General features: G+C 38.0%; 1 protein-coding gene across 18 annotated transcripts in view; it reads left to right on the forward strand.

Moving 5' to 3' along the window:
- The window catches only part of SGCD (sarcoglycan delta), a 1,717,585-nt gene that overhangs the window by 511,078 nt on the left and 1,191,157 nt on the right, over nucleotides 1-15,350 (forward strand). The gene's annotated exons all lie outside the window — the stretch shown is intronic.

A 15,350-nucleotide genomic window follows, 5' to 3' on the forward strand; every position in this document is an offset into this window, starting at 1 on the left:
GTGTCTTTTAGCTCGGTTATCGTATTTTTAACAGCTACCTCCACTTATTTTCCCATAGAGTGTGTGTGCACAAGAACAGTTATACATTTGGGTATGTGCTCCTATTTTAAAGATTTAAAATGTCTTCTATCAGGGTGCATATAGACAAAGTCAGTTGGAACGTATGGAAAGTTCCACATCATTCATTTGATGAAATCTTTCCCTGGCTCCTACTCAGTTCATGCAATGAACATGCAAATGATCCAGATCAGGAGTACACTTTGCATTTTAGACACGCTGCCCTTGACATGTAGATCATTTAAAGTGTCTTTGGAGTGAGGGGCAAGGGGTTCTGAATTTCCAAAGTGCCCCTACCTCCTCCTCCCTTTTTTTTTTATAGAGGGTGTATAATGTCACGGTCGAGAGCCCAGACTCAGAACCTTGACAGCCTGAGTCCAGTGGTCGGGTGCACCAATTTGCAGCTGTGTGAGTTACCTGATGCCTCTGTAGTTCACTTGTCTCATCTGTTCATGCTTCCTAGGGTCATTGTAAGGACTATATTAGTTGATCTATGTAAATGATTAGAACAGTGCCTGGCACATAGTAAGTTATACATATTTACTACTGGCGGTGGTGTTATAAGAGCATGCGTGGACTCTAAGACCACAGGGTGGTGAACCAGACAGGCTTGAGTTTGAACCCCAGCTCGGACCTCTACTAGCTGTGTGACCTTGAGCTAGCTAGTTTCTTCACTTTGCTAACTTTCATTAGTGTCTTCACTAGTGAAATGAAGATAATAATGCTAATGATTAGGATTTGACTTAGGTCTGTAGCCAGCAAGAATTAGGAAAAACTCTAGGCTTCAATCCTCATTTCTTTTTGACCTTGGTCAAATTACTTCATCTGAGAAATGTGTTTGTTGTGAAGATTAAAGGATACAACGGGCTTAAAATAGTGCCTGACATTTTGCAAGTGCTAAATAAATGTTATTACTATTGCTTGCTCATCTCACATTAATATTCACATTTTAGAAATAATAAGGAAAATAGAGAAGCTACCTGCTTTATGCAAGTGACCAGCATGCAGCAGACCTGGGATGTAATTCTAGGGCTTCACACACTGTTTGGCCCTGACGAGTGACTAGGCACATGATATGATCTACATTGTTGGTATGATGTGGAATTAATTCTTTGCCCAGGAGTTCCTTCTGCCTGAAAGGTCCACACAGCCATATCCTTCAAGGTCCTTTTTTTTTCTTTTTTAAGTCTTGAATGTCCTCATTCAAGTAGTTTGGTTTTTCTTTCTTTTTTTTAATTGAAGTATAGTTGACTTACAATGTTATGTTAGTTTCCGATGTACAGCGAAGTTATTCAGTTACATATATACAGTACGTCCCCCACATAAGAACCTTCAAGTTGCTAACTTTCAAAGATGCGAACGTGTTTTCGCATGGCCAATCACGTAAGTTAGTTCATGTGTCTGCCATACATTGTCAGGTGCGTGCACCCTCTACAAGTGGTTGTGCTTTTGTGTACTTTACAGTACTGTATAGAGTACAGTAATACAGTATCTTTATTTGAAACCCAGGATGTCCGGAAGCAAGAGTAAAAGCAGTAATGATGTAGATGGTACTAGTGTACTTTTCAGGGTACTGTACTGTAATATTAAAAGTATTTTCTTTATTTTTTCTGTTTGTTTATTATTTGTGTGGAAAGTATTATAAACCTATTACAGTACAGTACTATATAGCCGATTGTGTTACCTAAGCTAACTTTGTTGGACTTATGAACAAATTGGACTTAAGAATGTGCTCTCCGAATGGAACTCATTTGTATGTAGGGGACTTACTGTATTATATATATTATATAATATATAATATATATATTATTTTTCAGATTCTTTTCCATTTTTTTTGGAGTATAATTGCTTTACAATGTTGTATTAGTTTCTGCTGCACACTGAAGTGAGTCAGCTATACATAGACATATATCCCCTCCCTCTTGGACCTCCCTCCCACCGCCCCCCCCATCCCACCCATCTAGGTCGTCACAGAGCACTGAACTGAGCTTCCTGTGCTTTATAGCATGTTCCCACTAGCTAACTATTTTATGCATGGTAGTGTATTCCATTACAGGGTATTACAAGAAATTGAATATAGTTCTCTGTGCTGTACAGTAGGTCCTTATTTTTTATTTTATATATGGTAGTATATCTGTTAATCCCATACTCCTAATTTATCCCTCTCCCCCACTTCCCCTTTGGTAACCATAAGTTTGTCTTCTCTGTCTGTGAATCTATTTCTGTTTCTTCAAGATCCTTTTTGATGCCCTATGCTTTTCCCCAGAAGACTGTCCTGCTTCTCAGAACTGACTATAATCTGTTACTGCATTAAACTACTGCCCCTCTCAGCACAACTCACCTTAAATGACCGTTACTGAACATATTTTTTTCTCCTCAAGGAGACTCTAATTACTGTGAAGTTCTGCTCTATGAATGATTCATCTTTGTAATCTCCTCATTGCTGGAACAATGCATGGAACATAGGGGAGCTTTTATAGATATTTGCTGAATGAATGAATGAATAAATGAGTGAATGAATGAAACAGCAAATGGCTTGGATGATTATGGGCAAATTAGCCTGGGAGAGGATGGCATTGAGCATTTGTGGATATACTGAAGTTCATATGTCCCTTTTGGAATACGAGAACCACAGGCTCTGAACCACAACTCTTCCAGCTGGGAAGTAGGGCTGCTGTGCGCCTGGGAACTGGGTAGAGTGTGTGCACTCTCAAATGAAAGAAAATCCATTCATTTGTTTGTTCACTCAATAAATTTCATTTAGTACTTATTATGGGCCTTTGTGCTTTTGCTACGGGTAGAGCAGGCTGTGTTTAGGAGCTAAATTCACCATGGAGTCATAGGATATCAGAGATGGAAGGGGCCCTAGGGTCATTCTAGGTCAGGATTTCTCAGATGGTATAATGTGGAATATTAGCCCTCAATGAGATACTCCATCAATTAATCAGTCAATCAAGTCTGGAGTCCCCTAAGTTTGGAGGATGCTATCTTCTTTATCTGTCCACTTTCCAGATTAATAATGATAATGGCAATGGTAGCCATAATAATGGAAGCTAATGTCTATTTAGCCATTAGAACTGACTCATTTAACCCTCACAAGAACTTTATGGGGTGAGCACTATTCAGCCCTTTTATTTTTTTAGCATCTTTATTGGAGTATAATTGCTTTACAATGGTGTGTTAGTTTCTGCTGTATAAAAAAGTGAATCGTCTATATGTATACATATACCCCCATATCCCCTCCCTTTTGCGTCTCCCTCCCACCCTCCCTATCCCACCCCTCTAGGTGGTCACAAAGCACTGAGCTGATCTCCCTGTGCTATGCGGCTGCTTCCCACTAGCTATCTGTTTTACATTTGGTAGTGTATATATGTCCATGCCACTCTCTCACTTCGTCCCAGCTTACCCTTCCCCATCGTCAAGTCCTCAAGTCCATTCTCTACGTGTGCCTCTTTATTCCTGTCCTGCCCCTAGGTATTAACCCTTTTAAAGATGAGAAAAGAAAGCATCTTTGAACTTCAAAGACCTTGAAATCCTGAAATAAAGAAACCCATTTTTGTTTTGCTTAATTCAGCATTTTCCTAATTTAATGAACAGCAGAAATGCACTTTTTTCTTCTGCATACCACCTAACGATATCCTGTGGATTCCGGGAATACATTCTCCTGGGAAATGTTCTAGTCTAACACTTTCATTTTACAGATGAAAGAACTGAGCTCAGGGAGGAAAGGACCTCATTGAATTCTCTCCCTAGCACGTTGCTGAGTTGGGACCTAAATCAGTCTCTTGACCCTTACTGAATTCATTTTTCTCCCTAATACTTGTTGCTTCCTTCTCCATTCTTCTATTCCCTTCTTCCTCCCCACCCCCAAACCCCATTCCCCTTCCTCTCTCTTATCCTTTTTTTGTACCAGGGAAGTAAGGGAGCCATTAACCGCTTTGTCACTAGGTTATTGGCAAGTTTGGCCCATAGTCTCCCTCAGTTTGGTCATCTCCTAGTACTTACTACAAATCGAACACTTGAAGTTTCTTAACAACATGACGTTACATGGCCGTAGCAGCAGATGGGCTCTTCCTAGGATCCTTCTCCATGAATTGTGTAGGTGTGCAATGAACTGAGTTGTCTACTGAAGAGCCATAACACTGTAATTAAACAAAGGCCTTTAGCTCTTGCCTCTATTTCCCCCCCCAACTCTAACAGCATTGTTTTCAAGTTTAGGGAAGCAAGGCTTATACTACAAAATAATGCTACTTACTGATTGATCTATTTTTTTCTTTTAAAAATCTCTCGGTAGTGGTTGTAAATAATTTACCGGAAGAATAGATGTCTTCTCATCTCTTCCAGAATCCTAAATTGATATTCTCTACACTGTGCACATTCATTTGTTTATTTGTTTAAGGAACCCTTTTTTTGGAATCCCCTCTCTTTGCAAAGTGCTGGTGCCAGGCTCAATGAAGGATGGTACAGTGGAGGCCAAGGCATGGTCCCTGTCCCCACGAGGCCCAAAGCCTAAGAGAAGAGACAAATCTGTAAATATGAATAGACGATGGCTCTGCAAGTAACTTCCCAAGAATTTGTCAAGTTTTGTATTAGATTATTTAGGATGTGCTACTACTCAATTTAGTTACTCCTTATCATTTTGGAATTAGGGGTAAATTTGGGGGGAAGGAAGATTCTAAACAGCCTGAAGTGAGAACCTTTTCTGTGCAGAAATACATCCTCACATAAAGGGAGACATGATGGATAAAGTCTAACCACAACACCTGACAGACAATATCATAAGCACTTAATAAATTATAGTTGCACTTACCATTATTAGCAGTAGTAGCAACAGCATTAGATTACCCAAATTTAAATGTCAGATTCTTCGGCTCGGTGCTTTGTGACCGCCTGGAGGGGTGGGATAGGGAGGGTGGGAGGGAGGGAGACGCAAGAGGGAAGAGATATGGGAACATATGTATATGTATAACTGATTCACTTTGTTATAAAGCAGAAACTAACACACCATTGTAAAGCAATTATACCCCAATAAAGATGTTAAAAAAAAATTAAATAAAAAAAAAGTCAGATTCTTTAACTTACTAGCTATGTGACATTGAGCAAGTAGCATAATTTCTTTTTTTTTTTTTTTTTTTTTTGCGATACGCGGGCCTCTCACTGTTGTGGCCTCCCCTGTTGCGGAGCACAGGCTCCGGATGCACAGGCCCAGCGGCCATGGCTCACGGGCCCAGCCGCTCCGCGGCATGTGGGATCTTCCCGGACCGGGGCACGAACCCGTGTCCCCTGCATTGGCAGGCGGACTCTCAACCACTGTGCCTCCAGGGAAGCCCGCCGCATAATTTCTTTGAGTGTCACTTTGGGAGGACTGGAATCAAAAGAGGTTATTAGTCAAGTGTAAAGTGCTTCACAGATGCTTTACAGTTTAAAAACTGTAAAATGTCATCCCTTTGCCTTGAATTACACCTTTCAACATTTCAAGAAAATCTGTTCTTTTGGTTAGATCATATGTAGAATGTTGGGCTGACATCATATTTAGGGTTACCAGATAAAATACTGGACCCCGTTAAATATAAATTTCAGAAAAACAACAAATAATTTTTTAGTGTAAGTATATCCATACTGTAATACTACAAAGTTATTTGTTAACTAAAATTCAAATTTATGGGGCATCTGGTATTTTTATTTCCTAAATCTGGTGACCTTAATTATATTTTAACAAACAAGTTTACAAACTGAAACACAATTCCTTGATCTGCTATTTTTAATACCATCCTAAAGATGAAGAAACTGACTAGATGGCTTCTAACATTTATTTCAAATTTGAGGCTTTTATATCTGTAATAAGAAAAGGAAACTGATGGAATCAAACTTGCTTCAAATTCCAGTATCACCACTTCCCACCTGTGTGAATTTGGTTAAGTCAGTTTCTCCAAGCCCAGCTATTATTATTATTACGTAGAATTTTCTTCTAAGACAATTCCTTTCTCCTCAGTGGGGTTGCATTGTCTGTTTTTAGTTTTTTTAGTGCTCATTTCTAAACTGTGTTATCAAAATTTTAATTTTCTCCCTGTGAACAGAATAAATTCAGCTTTCTAGCTCTTGACCTTATAGCTAAGAGTAAGTTAGTTTTTCAAAGGATTCTTCGTCTTGTTTATAGTCTTTGGGATCCTAACAGAAACTCCAGGCTCACAGGTCACATTTGAGAATTTCAAGCTAGTGGAGGGAGAAGTTTCAAAGTCATCTTGTCTACTTACAAGGGAGAGGGAATTTGGGGATTTAGGGTTAGTGTCTTTTCCTTCCTTCTTCCCTGGGGATGGGAGAGCAACTTTGTCTGGGCCTGGCTACAGACAACTCATAGTCATTAAGCACCTCCGCGCTCTTCCAGGTGCTGGGCTGGGCATCTCACTCATGGTACCTCATCTCATCTGCACATAGCCTGTGAATAGACACTCCTTATTCTCATTATATTGGTGAGGAAATGTTCCCACGTGACTAGTTTAGGCTGAAACCCACATTCTGTGTGGGTGATGGGAAAAACATCAGTCAGGCTGGTTAGTGAATAGCTCGTTAGTAGTCCCCAATTAGCCTATTTGTTTCTTCCGAGGCTTGCTTAAGATGGACATCTGCGTAGATGCTTCTGTCTCAGAGATGTGCTGCATCATGGGTTTTGATGGAATGTTTAGTTAGCATCCTCCTTCCTCCTTACTTTCCCTATGGAAGCTGGCTGCCTATAAGTCACCAAGTGGCCAAAATGCTTCTAAGTTGTTCATTTTAAACAGTTTGAAAAACATACTACAAATAATACATGTTCATTTTTTAAGTTAGAATAAAAAGCTGTACGAAAAAAAAAATCTGCCCCCCTCCCAGAGGGATACTGTTAACATTTTGATGTAATCTCTTCCAGATAGATAGATAGATTGACAGAGAGACATAGATAAAATAAATGTATGTAGTTGTTGTTTTACAGAAACAGGATCACATGGCAAAAGCCATTTTGGAATCAACTTTTTTCCACTCAACAATACACCTTCCTAAATATGTGCCCCAACAGAATTTGTATTTTTGGGGGGACATGGTGATTATATATAATATATAATATATGTATATAATAAGTTTTAAAAGAGTATTATATTAAAATCTGAATTATATGCTACAGATTCTATATTTTTATAGGTGTGTGTCTTCTGGAAACTGATTGTGGCTGGTAGTGAACCATATTCTCCTTTCATTTAATTACAGAAATATTCTTAAGGAAGCAAAACAAGAAAAGGTGGCATTGATAATGATAGTTCTTTAGTCCTCATGGAGAGGACCCACAGATTTTTATAGCTGTCTCATATCTGGGGGAGTGTTTCCTGGCATGATTTCCTCACTTAACTTTGCCCTGAAATGTTTCTTGGGTCTGTTGAAAGGCAGAATCTGCCTGTACTCTACTAAAGACACCAAGGCTGTGTGCCTGGGCAATTTCACAGAGCGAAACAAAGAATTTAGACTTCAACTTGAAAATGAAATTCCAGAAGAACTTTCTACCCTCTCCTCCAGCCTGACATACCAAGCTGTTTTAGGCACCAGAACCACATTGCCTGAAGATTCTTTAATTCACCTAGGGATAGGTTGCCCAAGTTGAAGTGACAGCTTCACTGTAACATACATTTGAGTGTTTGCTCTGAGGACAGATTTCACAGAGACCTGTCCTGTGGTTAGCTAAGACAGCAGAGGAAAGCATACCTTGCTGGTGAAAAGGGCTTTGGTCTCTCTAGGGGCTCCATAAATGCTTATTGGTGCCCATGAGAGATAAGATTCTCCAACTTCTTTTGTTCAATACTTTGCCACTGGGAAGATTCCTTTTTCAGCAGGTGGCAAGATTAGAAACAGGCAAACCCATTTCCTGCCACATCAAATGTACTTTAGCGGAAGTAGCAGTGAACATGCCTTCAAAGACTTGACTTTGAGCCCATCTTTGCTGCATACTGCCCCATTAACTCTGGGCAAGTTATCAGGCACGGTTTCCTTATCTATGCAGTAGAAATAAGGATCCTTGGTTTCTTTAGTGTAATCTTATGAAAATAATACAAAGGAAATGCTTTGTACACTATAATAGATCACTTATAATAAAGACAGAGCTAACCATTCTTGATCAAGGCACTCAAGAGAACCAGCCACTGTGCCAAGCACTTTGTATGCATTATCTCATCTAATGCTCAGAATCCCTGAGCAGTAGATGCTGTCGTTCACATTTTACACATAAGACAACTCGTGGTTAGAGGGCTTATGTAAACTGCCAAGGCCACAAGACTTGAAGATAGCAGAGCCAGCATGGAATACTATCTAAATATTGATTATATACATTTTTTCTTCAAAATATGTCGTGTATTATTGTTGCATGTATGATTTCTTTAGGAGAGGTACAAAGACTTTTTTAAAATTTATGCATTTATTTTAACATTAGGAAAAAGAAAATATATACGTATCTAGCTTATCTAAACCCTGATTGGAGGGCTGTGATTTCTTAGGATGAGAGTAAAGTCTTAAATATTCAGTTTAAAGAAAAAGTGATTTGAAGACAAGTCTGAAATAATAATACAGGTGGTATGCAGCTATGGGAAAATCCAACATATGGTAAAAATGACTGAAGTGTGAGATACTTATGTCATGAAAGCTGTAGTCAAATATAATATTATGCATGGCATTTACAAATGCTATATATAATAAGATTTTGGTGTTTTGTACATAAGGGCCATAGAAAAGTATAAAAATTCAAATGTGGACTTTTATACAAAACAAGCCAGAACTATTCAACCCAAGATTAACAGCAATAATAATTAAAAGTAATAGCTATCATTTACTGGAGCTTACCACATTTTAGAGATTATGTTAAGCACTTTATGCTCATAGCCTAATATAAGTCCTGGGTTTCATTTGCACTTGGAGAAGCTGCTCTATGAGGAGCACCCAGAACATCTAGATCAGCACTGTCCTTTACAGCTGCCACTAGTCCCTTGTGTCTGTTAAGCAGCTGAAATGCATCAAGTTCAAATTGAGATGTTACGTGAAAGGGTTCATAATATGCTACCCTAAAATATGCCACTTTGGCATAAAGATGACTTTGAGCTGAAGCAGTTGAGAAACCATAGGTGCAGCGAGCTCTCTGTCATCCCTCTATCTGTCTAAAAGCCGGGCATAAATTTCCCCTTGTGAAGGTGTTCCTCTTCCTCTCTCCTGTACCTGGGAGGAGGAAAACAAGCATTCCCACTGGAGACAGAAAGTCAGCATGGAGATGGGTCTGCATAAATAAACCTTACTAAAATAACCCTTATCTTCAATTAGTTTCCACCGTGTATGTACCTCCTCACGATGTTACTTCCCCTAAAAGCCTAAACTTGTTTTCTTCTGTCTTGTCCCTTCTCCACATTTATCACCCTTTGTTAAAATAGTAATAAGACCCTAGGTCTAACCACCTCTTTGAGTCTTCACATCTTTTCTGTGAAGGCCTCTGCATGTGGAAGAATTAAAATGTTAACATCAAGCAGAATGTGTATACCTTTCTCCTGTTAATCTGTAGTTTGTCCGTTTAATTTGCAGGCCTCAGGTACTTGACGTAAGAGGGAAGAGGAAAACATTTTTTCCTCCCCTACAGCTGAAGTCGAAAATACACATCAGATTTTGAAGATCTGGTGTGAAACTAGGAAAGTAAAATATCTCAACTTTTAAAATATTGGTTACATATTGAAATGATAATATGTTAGTTAAAGTAGGCTAAATATATCATTAAAATTAATTTCACCTATATGTATCTTTTTTAAATACTAAAAAATTTAAAATTACATATGCTGCTCTCAATTTTGGCTCGCATTATATGTCTGTTGGATAGCAATGCACCAAATGACGTGCACAGTGCATTCGTGGCTTCCGCCTGGGCTGGGCTTCCAGGTTAGAAGATTTTCAGCTGGGAAGCTGAGGCTTTTCTTTTGACTTAATTAGCAGGTGAAAATGCAAACATATCCAAGGTTCAACTACTCTGCTTCTGCATTTGCATTTTCCTGCAGAGGCCACCAGCTGCTGAAAAGCCAGAGAGGGATAACGAAGTCTGCTTCTCGCTACTTTAGAGCCATTAAGCGCTTAAGGCAGGACATTGCCCGTTGATTCTGTGTGCAAATAACAGAGTATTAAAATTAGCATTTGTGTAGTTACATTGATGTAATCTAATGGGGTCGAGGTATATCACATTATTCGGGGGCTGAAGTGCAATCATAATTTATTCACAGGTAAGATATAACCGTTCCTTAGGAAGTCTCGAAAAGGGTGAGTTCCAGCACCCAAAGCTTTGGAGGGTGTTTATTATTGCAGCAATGGATGTCATTAAAAGAGGTAAACAGAAACTGGGAATTCAACCTGACCTCACCCTAGTTAACACCCCAGGTTTGAGCAGCCGGAACCCAAAGAGAGAAAACTTCTCTTGGGGCAAGTGAGCATAGCCTTTCTTCCCATTTTTGCTTTCTCCTTAGTTAAGTGGCCTTAGCAAGATTGTCCTCTGCAAAAACAAACAAAGCAAAACCACACATATACACTAATAAAAATAGAGCCAAAAACCTAAACAACAACCGTTTCTTAGGGCTGGGTGCGCAAGTCCCAGCACCAGCACTTTTCACTTGTCCAGTCATTCTTCCTGTAGTTTCTTTTCCCTCCTCACTGTCTACTTCCTGGAGTTAGAAGAAAGAATGCTGGACTTGAAGGAGAATGCTCAGCTTCGAGTCCTGCAAAAGGCATTTAGTAGCTTTCTGCCCTTGGAAAAAGTCACTTGAGTATTCTGAGCCACTCCATCTCAAAAATGTCACCAAGTGTATAAAGGATTTGGGAAAATTCTGCTACGTGGGCAATGGTGAGAAGAAATTTTATGACTAAATCCTTTCCACATCTCATACCTTAGCTTTCAGTTGCTTATTAGACTTTCTCTTCATAATAATAATGAGTTGAAATTTGGTGAAAACACAGTGATAGGACTGTGCTGCCTTCCTCTCTTTGTTTTAAAGTTTTTCTACTGTGGAATATTACACACTAACTGAAGAAAAAACATAAATATAGGGCTTACTGGATTATTATAAAGTACTTATCTGTATAACTGTAATCCAGATCAAGAAATAGCATTGGTAGCATTAATGAACCCCTCAAATGACTGGTCTCTACAACAACTCCCTCTTTCTCCTTAAAGGTAACCGTTATTCTGGCTTTTTTAAAAAAAATTATTTATTTATTTATTTATTTTTGACTGTGTTGGGTCTTCGTTGCTGCGTCTTCGTTGCTGCACCTGGGCTTTCTCTAGTTGCGGCGGGTGGGAGCTACTCTTTGTTGTGGTGCGCGGGCTTCTCATTGCGGTGGCTTCTCTTGTTGCGGAGCACGGGCTCTAGGGCACATGGGCTTCAGTAGTTGTGGCATGCGAGCTAAGTAGTTGTGGCTCGCAGGCTCTAGAGCGCAGGCTCAGTAGTTGTGGCACACAGGCTTAGTTGCTCCACGGCATGTGGGAATCTTCCCGGTCCAGGGCTCCAACCCATGTCCCCTGCATTGGCAGGCGAATTCTTAACCACTGTGCCACCAGGGAAGCCCTAGTCTGGCTTTTTGAAAGTCATTTTCTTTCTTTTCTTTACGTTTTAACATTGGAGTATGTATCTGTAAACACTATGGTTTGGGCTGGTTTGGAATATTAAATTACCAGATCTGAACAGACACTGGTGTCTGACTTTTTTACGTCATGTTTGTGACAGTCATTCCTGTTGTGTGTAGCTATAGTTCTTTTCCTTTTCATTGCTGCTTTCTGTTGTGTGAGTACACAGTCATTGATTTGTTCAGTTTATTGTTGTTACATTTTGGGGTGGTTCTGTTATGAACATTCTTGTCCATGTCCTTTGTTGCACATAAATATGCATTTCTGATGGACATACTTCTAGATGTAGAATTACTAAGTCATAGGTATTATATATGTTCAGTTTCAGTAGATAGTACTTAATTTTCCTATGGTTGTATCGATTTACCCTCCCATCTGCAGAATTTGAGAGTTCCCCTTGTTTCACATCCTTGGTAACAACTGGAATTGTCAGTTAATTTTTTTTTTTCCCCAGACTGGTGGGTGTGTACAGTGGTATCATTTTGTGGTTTTAGTTTGCATTCCCATGATGACTAATGAACTTGTTTTCATATGTCTGGTAGCCATTTGGGTGTCTTCTTTGCGAAAGTGACTGTTCAGCTCTCTTTTTGACTCTTCTACTGGATTTTCTCTTTTTCTTATTGATTTGTAGGACTTAATTTTATACTGGATACAAACCCTTTATTAGCTACATGTGTAGCAAATATCTTCTCTTACTCTGTGCCTTGTATTTCCCTTCTTTTCATAATGTCTTTTGATGAACAGATGTTCTTAATTTTTATGTAGTCAGATGTATCAAACTTTTATTTTATGATAGTGATGTGTTCTCTTTAAAAGTCTTCTCCTTACTCTGAGGTTACGAAAATATTCTCCCACACTAACTTCTCAAGGTTTTATTGTTTTGCCTCTCACATTTAGATCTATAATCCACCAAAAATTGATTTTTAAAAATGAAGTATAAGTAGGGGTCAAATTTTATTATTTCTATATGGATATCCGATTTTGCCAGCACCATATATGGCAAAAGCCAACCTTACCGTGTTATTCAGCAGTGCAACTGTCTTCATCTGGGTTTTCCCGAAAGCAGAGCCCTGAGGCAGAGTTTGCATCAAGGTAGTTTATTTGGAAACCCCAGGTAGCAGAAGTACAAGACATGGGAAGTGAAACAAAAAAACAAAGCAAGCCAATACAAGGACATGTAATCAAACTGGCCACTGCTATAGGTAATTGGTGCTCAATCCTTTTAAGAAGCCTTACAAAATGAAACTCACCTGCCTGGGAACAAAAGGAAGAAAGTTTTCTCCATTGGGTTCTCCATTGACCAAGGCTGACTTCATGGGTGCTCTTTCCCCTGTACCTCCAGATTTTATCTGTGTGAGTGCTGTGTGCCTTGGCATTATAGAAGTCCTAGGGCAGGAAGAAAGAAGTATGCAATGTGGGTCAAAAGCAAGGTGCAGTGTGGTTGCACGTGGGAGATGTTGGTTAAGGCCGATGTGCTATTGCAATAGCAGACTGGAGTTAAAAGTGGCACTGAAAGGATCTTGATGTGGTTCACAGTAGGCTTTTTATTCTAATCCATTGGCCTATCTATCTATGTTTGAACCAATACCACACTTTTTTGAAAGTTGTAGCTTTATACTAAATCTTTATACTCAGTGGAGCAAGTATTTCAAGAATGTTTTGGCTGATATCAGTTCTTTGCATTTCTATATACATTTTAAAATCAGCTTTTCAAATCCCACCAACAAACCTTTTGGGATTTTGATTGAAATTACTTTGAATCTATAGATCAGTTTAGCAGAAGTGCCATTGTTACAGCATTGAGACTTCCATGAACGTAGTTTATCCTTCTGTTATTGCTCTAAATGTTCTTTAACTTCTCTGCAGAGAAATCATATACATCTTTTGTTAGATGTATTTCTTGGTATTTACTTTTTCATTTTCCAACTTTGTTCCTAATATATAGAAAAGAAATGGATTTTTAATGCTCAGTAATATTGCAAAACCCACTGGTATGTTGTATTAATTTATCGTGGCTAATTTAGATTTTTTTACATATGAAATCCTAGCACTTATGAATAATGACACTCCTGTTTCCTCCTTTTCAATCTCTGCATGATTAATATCCTTTTCTTGCCTAACTGTATTAGCTAGGACAACCTGTATAATATGGAATAGAAGGGTGACATTGGGCACCCTTGCCTTTCTTCCAGTCTCAAAGGGAGAATCCCAGTATTTTATTTTTCAGTTGCTATTAGACTTAATAAAGACAGTCTTTATTAGATAAAGGAAGTTACATTTCAATTCTTAGATTGTTAAGTTTTTTTTTATATCACAAATGGGTTTTGGATTTCACTGAATAGCTTTTCCTCAGCTATTAAAATACTCACATATTTTTCTCCATCATGTAAGTGTGGTAAATTATACTGATTTTTTTACTTTGTGTTTTAGAATAATTTAGACTTACAGAAAAGTTGTAAAGATGGCACAGAGTGTTTCCATATACCTTCACCAGATTCTTGTAATGTTTACATTGTACAAAACTATGGTGTATTTATCAAAATTAAAATCGAGTAATAAAAATTAAACCAAATTTGTGTTACTCAAATTGGTTATAATTCTTAACCCTTTTTATAAATTGTTAAATGTGCCAATTTTTTAAAAATGTTTTTGTATTTCTGAGTAAAATTTGCTTAAATTTTCTTTCTCATATTGTCATAGACAGGGTTTTTGTATCAAGATACAGTCAAATGAATTTGGAAATTTTCCTTCTTTTTCTGTTCTTTGGAGGAGTTAGTGAAAGATTAGTCTTATATTCACTTAAATGTTTGGTAGAAGTTGTTGTGGGTAGGTTTTTAAATTATGAATTCAATTTGTTTGACAGTTATAGAATGATTCATGTTTCCTATTTCTTTTAGATTCAGTATTCTTATCTTATATTTTTCTAGGAATTTATCCATTGCACCACAATTTTCAAATTCATTGTCTTAAAGTTGTTCTTAATATCCTCTTTTTTAAAACTGCTGTCAGATCCATAGTGCTATTCCTAGTATTATTCATTTGTTCTTTCTCCTTTTTTGCCTTAATCACCTCACTACAGCCTTATCAATTTTATTACTCTTTTCAGAAGAATAGTATTGGCTTTGTTAATCCACTTTACTGAATTTTTTCCATTTCCTTTGGGTTTATTTTTTTCTTTTCTGGATGTAGCCTCTTAAAATGGATGCTAAACTCATAATTTGTAGTCTCCTTTTTGTAATATATATATGTAAGCTATAATTTTCTCTCTAAATACAGCTTTGGCTGAATCTCACATTTTGGTAAATAGCATTTTAATTAGTATTTCATTAAGATAGTTTCTAATTTCTTTTTCAGTGTCTAATTTTCAGTGTCTTTAAAGTGTATTTCTTAATGTACAAGAATGAAGTTGTCTAGTTACATTCATTTTTTTGCTTAATTGCACTGAAGTCAGAAACTTTGTGTTTTTCATCCATTGATATTTGTACCACCTTCAGGGCCAGGACATGATCATAAATGTTCTACATACTTGCAAAGATTGTGTGTCTTGTGGTCATTGAGCACAGTATTCTACATATATTCTTTAGACCATGATCACTACTTGTGTTGTTCACATTTTCTATATCTTCACTGATGT

The sequence above is a fragment of the Stenella coeruleoalba genome, assembly GCF_951394435.1.
Source record: "Stenella coeruleoalba genome assembly, chromosome: 3".
NCBI lineage: Eukaryota > Metazoa > Chordata > Mammalia > Artiodactyla > Delphinidae > Stenella > Stenella coeruleoalba.